Below are 9552 nucleotides of genomic sequence, written 5' to 3'. Positions count from 1 at the left end.
TAAAACACACAAAAATGAAAATCGAACAAATAAAACTAAAATTAAAATTAAAAAGGGTATTCAATCTTCATCTTCTTCGTGTGCTTCGCTAGTCCTGACTCCACAATTATCGGGTGCCCAAAGTTTTTCCCAAGTCGGTATGTAAGGTGTTTGTTATGTCATGTTGGGTGGGCGCTCAATTTGAAAGTGTGAATATATCCCATCCAATTCTTGATTTTGATAGTGAATACCTCATAGAATATTATCCAAATAAAGACCAACCTGGCTTTAGAACGGGTCGATTGGGACTCCACCGATATGAACATCTTATAGTTCTTGTATTCTTCCTTCTCCTCTAAGCCTAACCTTTCTTCTTCCTCTTGGGCTTGGTTGCTCTTCCAGTTGCTCAAGTGGCACTTCCTCATCAATTACGAGTATTACCATAAGCCCCACACAAATTCACTATAGCATGCATTGTTCCCAAAAATTGAGTGGTGAGTTGGGTGTCCTTAAATCATATCATCGTGTGAATGAAACCCGTACTCAAAATCCCATAAAAGTGTGCTAAACGGGTCACCAAATGTCCCACCCCTCCCCCTAATTGGACTCCCGACCCATGAGTTGATTGTTGTTCCACCCATAAACCTTGCCAACATATAAGGAATGTTGTAAAGCACCCCTGGTATGATGAGGCTTCTTAGATACAAAATACTTTTGGAGGGAAATTTGGTACCATGCTTTTTATAATTGGTGATAAAAGTGGTGAGGGGGTAGGAACCGGTGAATTGGTGACCGAATGTGACCTTCTTGAGAATTCCTAGAGTCATAATTATGATTAGTAATGGTTCTCTAAAATTCAACATCTATTGTTCCCGTGGTAAAGTCTCCAGAACAAGCTCATAGAAACAAGGGAAAGTAAGGTGATCCCGTTTCATCCTCCAAATATAAACCCATTCTCCCACTACTAGAAAAACAGCCTTTTACGACGCTCATTGCGCGTCGTAAAAGGCTCAGACGACGCGCAAATGCGCGTCAAGGAAGGCCATGTCATAAAGAGAGACGACCCGCATTTACGACGCTCATTTACGACGCACGTTTACGACACGCAATGCGTATCAAGGAAAGCACTGTCATAAAGAAAGACGACACGCATTCGCGTGTCGTGACCTTACGACGCGCGTGTTAATGACACGCCATGCGTATCAAGAAAGCCCCTGTCAAGAAAGGCCATGTCATAAATGAAGATGACACACATTTTTGCGTATCGTAAATTTAAATGTTTTAAAAAAATATTTATATATGTATTAGTTTTTAAATTAAATTTTCATTTAATGTCTCATAATAAAAATAAAATACCATATACAAAAAATACAATACATTGCATAAAATTTAATGTCATACAATTCTATTTCTTACAATATATAAATTAAATTTACATTGTTATTAAGAGGTTTTCCCTAACAATATAACCTAATACTACATTGCTATAAAGGGGCACCTTCTTGTTTAAGTAACTTGTCATTAAGGTGTCTGAAGAAGCTCTAAAACCCTTCATCATGTCTCTTAGCTTCAATATCAATCCCAACTCTTTATCAAGAACAACATGGAAATCCTACACAATAATCATGTCAGTTGTATAATATCAATTTCAACTAATTAATAATGCACATGGTATGTATGAAAGTGGAATCAACCATATTCAAATCAATATCAACTAATCAATAATCATGTCAGTTGTACAATATCAACTAATCAATAATCAATATCAACTACACCACAACACAACTAACACAAAGATATTAGCCACTTTTTTTGCATCAGAAAACAAAATGAACTTAACAAACCTACAAATCAAGAGAAGTCATGAATGAACCTGTATAAACTCTAAAAAAAGAAAGCAAGTAAAGTTAACAGATTAGATAAAGTACTAGACAGAAAAATACAAGAGTGAATTATTATAAATAAGAATAGAACAAAGTAGTATGTAACAGTTACTTGTTGAAACTAACTTATTATATACTGTTTGTAGATTTTTTGAAAATTAAGGCACAAGTTTCAGCCATAGCAGAGGAGATTGGTAGCATGTTTGTAGATTGGTATATTTTCAACAGGTAAAGGCTCCTTCTTCATAGGATATGGGAGTAAAGTTTTGATGACCTGTAACATTTCATATAGCAATATCAAGTAAATCAGCTGGCAGATATTAAAAGTTAAAAGTATACAAACTAATCGAATATTCATTTACCATTATTCATATATATATATATATATATATATATATATATATATATATATGGACGAAAGTCATGTCCCCAATGACTACAACAATGTGCTTCCTGAAAATTCAAAAAGATATGAAATTTAAATTTTCAAAATTATATTTCTTTATAAAAACTAAGAAAAAAAGAGTGAGTGTACATCAATTGAGATCAAGGAAAGACGTCCAGCATGGTGGCATTTTTCAAGTTTTGACACAAATTTTTGCTTTTGGAGACTTTTTCTGGTGTAATATACAATACTTTAAGATCCCCTTCTCCCTTTTCAAGAGCTTTGTATATAAACTTCACTAGTTGGTGAGGTAAGCATAGATGCTAGGATCCCTAATGCAGTTAACCCCATGACCTAAAGCAAAAAAAATCTTAATTAGAGTTTATAATCAGGTAATCAATAGTAAAGGATATAGAATATTAACAAAAACAAAAATAAGCATCTGATCCTAAATAAGAGAAAGTAAAGGACAAACAATAAGAGCAATTCCATGATGTAAACCAGATGGAAGTTGATAGCATAGACTTTTGCCTCCACCAGCAACCATGATCACAAGAACATCTCTCCCACTCATGATTGCATTAATGATCTGATACATGAGTATCAACCTCACGCTGGTTAGCACAATAAGTGGGAATGCCAAAAATATTGAATCTGATATCATCAGCTCTATGATCCCTGAGAACTTCAATCTTGCCCACCTGAAAATCACCAGCACCCAATACATGAACCTAATGAAAAATAGGTTAGCCACTTAATCAAATTTATCAAGCCATAAAATGACAAAAAAAAACTAAAAAATATTTAAAAGAACTGTTTCTTTCTGAAAACTTAATCAAATATATATCCTCTCTACATACAAAAAACCATCTTTCTTTTTACACAATTTCAATATCAGCAATCATGCAGATTGAAATCTTTGGTTGGTGCTTTCTTCAATCCCAAAGAATTCAATGCGATTCTTCCTGGCAGCCATTTGAGGTGGCACTTTTACAGAATGATTTGCAGCCTCCATGACCTCACTATACTCATGATAATCCTTTCTGATTCTCCACAAGATCTCTGCACATCTCTTCATGGAGGGTCTTAATTGTCTGGTGGGGGCCAGACACTATCTGGCCAGTTTCAGCACCTTCTCCACCACCATCAGAGCTGTCGGATTCCTCCTTAGCTTTGGATCCATCACCAACACCACCTCCCCTCCTTTTAGTCTCTGCAACGCCTGCATTGCATTGCAACCAAACACATTTTGCCTTTTAAGCTTTTTTAATCAATGAACACATATATTTGTAATATCAGAAACACTAACCCATTTTGTTGTCAATTTCTCATTAGGAGCTTTATTTATCTCAATCGGTAGTCTTCCAGTCACCATCTCCACAAGCAAAACCCCAAAAGAGTAAACATCACTCCTATCAGTAAGCTGATAAGTACTCAGATATTCAGGATCCAACTACCCTGCAGTTCCTTTCACTTGAGTTGATATATGAGTGGCTCCTGGATCTTCAACACTTATTCGTGCAAATCCAAAATCAGCCACTTTTGCACGTAGTTTATCCGTAATCAGTATATTAGATGATTTTATATCTCTGTGGATTATTGGTAGATCTGAAAAAGAAAAACCGGTTGTTAAAGACTTCTTGATATTTCAATCTTTCAAGAATGTTAATTGAAGGATACCTGTATACGTATGCAAATATGTAATTACATGAGCTACATCGATCATGATATCCAGACGCTCTCCAATTTCAAGGCCACTTCCACATTTACCTGAAAAGGATCAATTCTATGCATATAAACTTCATGCACAAAGTGAAAATACGAAATTGCCCTTTTGAAGAAAGTAATGGATTTACCATCTAAATGTTCACGAAGTGTACCATTGGCGACGTATTCTACCAAAATCATACGATCTTCTCCATGCTCTATATATCCATAGAATCTGACAAGATTTAGATGTTCAATCTTTGATAATGTTTGTATTTCATTTCTGAACTCCACTGGTGTCCCTCTTTCAAAATTGTCCTGCCATAAGAAATAAGCAGCAGAAACATCTTAATATTGAGACTAGATTTACAAGAAGCATAAGTAAATGCATTGATCAATTTAGTCACAAATTGATATAAATCTTTGTTTACAAGGGTATTTGGCATTTATGCTACCAACAAAAAGGTCTAAATGTATCTTATTTCTGTTACGGAGGCAGTGTTAGTTTTCTATTTAATAGAAAATCCAACCTTTTTTGCACGCTTTACAGCAACGATGGATCCATTTTTCAAGGTTACTTTATACACGATACCAAATCCTCCTTGTCCGATTATATTTGAGGCAGAGAAATTTCCAGTTGCCTTAGAAATATCTTCAAAGGATAACTCAGAAAGAAACACCAATATTTAGGAAGTTCAGAAGCTAGGTCAGAAAGGAATTGTCAAAAACACAAATTTTATGATAGTTTATAGTCGGAGATCGTGATTTATATCAAGTTGTTTCTCCTATAGCAATCTATAATAAATCTATGAAACAATCAATAACCAATTTCACCAACACAAGCATGAAATCGAACTTTTCTTTTTGACAACATAATAATCAAGATCAGCTTCAAGTGAGAACGATTTTCAACTCCAATCAAGTAGATAACCCCAAAATAAACCCAGATTTAACAAAAACAACTGACCTGCTGTCCCCGAGGATGATCACTTTTGGAAGCGTTTGGCATCGTAATTTAAAATAAGAGACGTTAACCAAAACTCTTAAATCTGTAGAGCGACAACTGATTGCGACTTTTTAGGGTTTGTTGAAAGACCTGTGGTGGTGTAGTGGTGGTTCTGGGCTGTTGTGAAGGCAGTATGGTGGTGGCTCAGGGCTGGTGTTGTGGTGCGATGTTGTAACGGTGGAGTCTGAAAGCAAACACAAGTTGTGATGGAAGCTATTGTTGTTGGTGATGTCTGATTCATCAAAAGAAAATCATTCTTCGATCAATCTTCTATTTTGTGAAAGAAGATATTACTATTTCAAATGTGTTATGTTTGATTAGGGTTTGCACATAGAAGGAAGTGAAAGTCGATCGGAGAGGAAGGGGTTTGCAGAGAGAAAGAAGGGAGATAATGAAGTCGATTTGGCGGGTATAGAGAGTAGAGAGGAAGAGGAAGCGGGTGTTCAAAATTTTGGGGGATTTAGTTTCCCCCCTTACCTATCAAGGAGTCCCAGAAACGCGCGTTTATTAAAATTATAAAGCAACATTTGTACAGGACGCCCTTTTATTATAGGTGCCCTCCGTGTTTTTAATATTTTTACATGAGACACTAATTTAAGGGCACTCAGTAATGCGCAACCTAAATCCTTAAAATTTTTGAAGAGATGACACTTTTTGAATGTCGCTCTCTAATGTGTAATTTAAATCAAAGAGCGTCGTGTTTTGCGCGTCGTAAAAGGGTCTTTTTCTTGTAGTGTCCACACGAATTTCACCAAGCTGCACTCTCTATACTCCCTACCCAAGCATAATGGAAGTTCCCAAGGGTATGCCGGGTCCACCTTTCACTCCTCAAAATTGACTGTAGAAAAGAACTCAACCGACAGTTCGCGATACACAGTCTCTTGGATCATAAAAAAATTACACCAAGCATGAAATACAAAAAAAACCCATTCCCTTCGTATCTTTTCATACAATACCTTTCCACTTGCTCCCTCACTCCAACTCCACTCAACCAAGCCCAATTAGTTATTGGGGCGATAGCAAATTCGCGGTTGTGCAACCAACCCAACCAATTCGTGTAATTATTCAAGATATACTGTGAAATGTCTTGAGGGACTTGATAAAGCGGGTGAAGATTTGAGACATCAACCTCTCCTTGTGCTTAAGAATTTTCTCTTCGAGGTGCCATTGTACTAAAAAAAGCAAAAGCAAAACAAACCAATGCAGTTAAACACAACAAAAACGAAAGGGCATGAAGTCCAGTTTTCACGTCGAGAAGCCCAAGCTTCACTTCATGACATCGATGCGATAGCTTTCTGAGATTGTTCATGGGTTACGTCACATTGAACCAAATGCATCCATATGGTTTTGTCTACAGACAAACCAAGGCTAAGAATTACACATGCAATCCCAATTTTTTAGAAGAATTCATGAATTTTGACTCTAAGAACGCCAAAGTCGAACCTTGACTTTCAAGCATAAAATTAGAAAAATTAAAGGATATGGATGGAGATTCATACCATGATTTTGGAATTAAACAAGAAATTATGAACAAAACAAGAAATTGCAACCAACAATCAAAGTGGGGACCAAAGGGCGGAGTAATTCGTGCTTCTCAAGTCGTAAGTGGTATAAACAAATGAGGTTCAAATGGTTTTGTTTTAAGTATAAAGGAATTGGTCCCTGCTTTGTCATGTCGTGATTCCTAAAGGTCATGTCGTGAGTTTTAAACTGGAAAACGAAATCAGGACTCACTTAAATCCCCACGTCATGGCAATACAAAGCCACATCGTGGGTACAAAATTTTGTTAAAAATCCAAATTTGTTTTCTTTAAAAATAGTAAAACTTTCACCACTTACTAATTGGATCCCACACTTTATTTAAGCAGAAGAGAATTACTAATCCTATGAAATAAATCAAAGAATGAAAATAAAATAAACTAAAAAGGAAAAGGAAATAAAAATGCAAACGGAGCTCGGGTTGCCTCTCATGAAGTGCTTCTTTTGATGGAGTCATGAGCCGTACTCCTTTCAACTTTACGTTGTGCCGGTTGGGAGAAAAATCTCCATGTTCTCCTTCATCTCGAGGCATTTCCTCTTGTATCCCCGCAACCCGACTTCTATAAGCTTTCTTTGAATTTTCCTTCTTCCTCGAATTGGCGCTTGAATCTAACTTGTGTTTTATTTCTTGAATGTTTTCAGCTACCTTGCTTTTCGATTCCACCTCCATTTTTTCGATATTGGTCTTCTTGCTATCTTGATTCTCCTCTTCTACACTTAAACCAAATTCTTCATCTTCATTAGCCTCCTCAACTCGAGCTTCTAGTGTGGTAAAAGTAAAAACTTCAAAGATCATAGGAATTGAGGCTTTCGGCTTTGTAGGTTTCACTTCCTCTATCATTTTTAGCTTCTTCCTAACTTTCAACTCTTCTTCCATCAGCTTTTCCAATTCTTCAAGATAATTATCTTCATTTACCTTGTCCATGTGAAATACTTCACCTTGTGCTCTTAAATTCTTGGACCTTTCATCAACTTTGAATGTAATCTCCTCCTTCCCCACTCATAATGTAGTCTTAGACTCTCGAATTTATACTAAGGCTTTGGTGGTATTGAGTAGTAGGCATCTAAGAATGATGGGTACATCTTCATCCTCTTTCATATCTAAGACAACAAAATCAATTGGAAAAATGAATTTTCCAATTTTAACCAATAAACCTTCTACTATGCCTCGAGGATAAGTCATCGAACGTTTTGCCATATGGATCGCCATTTTTGTGGTCTTCAATTCTGGAAGGTCAAGCTTTTGATACAAAGAATATAGTATCAAATTGATGCAAGCTCCAGAATAATCTAAATCAAATGTCTTCATGACATTACCAAACTCACACGACAAAGGAAGGCATCCTGGATCTCCCATCTTTGTTGGTATTCCTTCAATTATGACCACTAAAAATTTTTCGTTAAGAAAAACCTTATACATCTTTTTTCTAATTGTTGACGAGTATCAAGAAAATCTTGAAGAAATTTAGTGTATTCGAGCATCTTGGCCATGGATTCAATAAAAGGGATATTAATTGGAATACCGTTTACTTGGTTGATGAATCTGGTGGGATTTAGACATTACAAAACAAATATAAACTCTTAAGTGTGCATGGAACCTAAAACAAGATCTATGTTTTCACTATTAAACCTATAACTATGAACATTAAAACAAGAACCCTAGAAACCCTAGGTTATGTTCGAAAATCACACAAAAGGGTTTATGATTACATACCTTAATGTTATTATAGCAAGTAACAATGATCCTTGTGTTGTTGAAACTTTGGAAGCAAACACCACAAGCATCGTTCCTCTAATGGTTCCACCAAAGCTATCAAGAATGATATTAGGGAGAGAGGAGGGAAGAGGTGAAAATTTCGGCCAACCCAAGAGGAAGAAGAGATGGCCGAAATATGAAGGCTATGAAGCCTTTATATAGTGCAAGTAGGAAACCCTAGATAACCCTTATTTGAATTAAATAATTTTAATTCAAATTTGGTAATTATCTACTTCCCTATTATCCACATGTGATATTCTAGAAACCCTAGAATATCCCCTCCAAAACTGTCCATCCCTAAACCAGGAAGGTTCTGGAGCCTTTTGTTCAACTACTAAACAATTACACTTTAAAACCTACACTTTTAATTAATTCTTTTAATCCCAAAATGAATTCCAAGTAATCTCTAATTAGATATTAATTAAATATTACAATTCTAATTAATATATTATTTTCATAATATATTAATAAATTGTTTATTTCAATTTATTAATCAAACAATAAATCAACCTCTCTAAAAAAATCATCATGTCCAATTGTTAGGTTTGAGGGCAACCCAAAAGGATTATGTTGCTATCAATTCAATTTTATACCAATTATAGTTATGGGCTTAGACACCCAATCCAACAGTCTTCCACTTGGATAAGCCTGTAACTATAATTGCCAATATAACTTCTAAACTGATCAGCAACTTGTAGCTTCCAAAAGTCGTTGTTGGACTCGGAACCAGTCAGTCACGTATCCTGATATAAGTGATCATATAATCCTCCATTTCACAAGATATCATTCGGACATGAGACATAGAACATAATCAATCTCATTTTCCAATACTTTATCTCCCGATTTCTGATTTATAATAACATAGAACTTCTAATTGAATACATCAATTTAGTCATGGACGGGCCCGACACTATAAGTCAACACCAAATCACCGAGGGGACCAAAGATATCACTTTTCCCGTTAAGGTAAAAAGAACAAATAAACTTTGACTTATATGCTTGCACCACTTACTCATTAGATCATACACAACAATACGTTTTCTAACATCAAGTTACTGATGTGTTTACTCATTATCAATGCACAATTGACTTGTAAACCACAACTCATATATCTCTGTTTAAAGATTATACGATATTACCGTCTTAGAATTACTCGTGATAAGTTCCATGAAGTAGTTCTCTGAGCGTGGGTTAATCCAATACCTAAATCTCCATTTCAAAGTACTCATGAACATTGCAACAATACCATTACTATGTCTAGAACTCTTTAAATAATCTACAATCTACGTTATGACAG

The 9552-nt window shown here is 35.6% G+C and overlaps 1 pseudogene; it reads right to left on the bottom strand.

The window, feature by feature from the left end:
• Positions 1 to 3148: 3148 nt before the first annotated feature.
• LOC111883629 (calmodulin-binding receptor-like cytoplasmic kinase 2) lies at positions 3149 to 7424 on the bottom strand (annotated as a pseudogene).
• Positions 7425 to 9552: the final 2128 nt, after the last annotated feature.

The sequence above is a fragment of the Lactuca sativa genome, chromosome 4 (genome assembly GCF_002870075.4).
Source record: "Lactuca sativa cultivar Salinas chromosome 4, Lsat_Salinas_v11, whole genome shotgun sequence".
In the NCBI taxonomy this organism is placed as follows: Eukaryota; Viridiplantae; Streptophyta; class Magnoliopsida; order Asterales; family Asteraceae; genus Lactuca; species Lactuca sativa.
The sequence above is the reverse complement of the archived record's forward strand: the minus strand, read 5'-3'. Positions and strand labels throughout refer to the sequence as shown.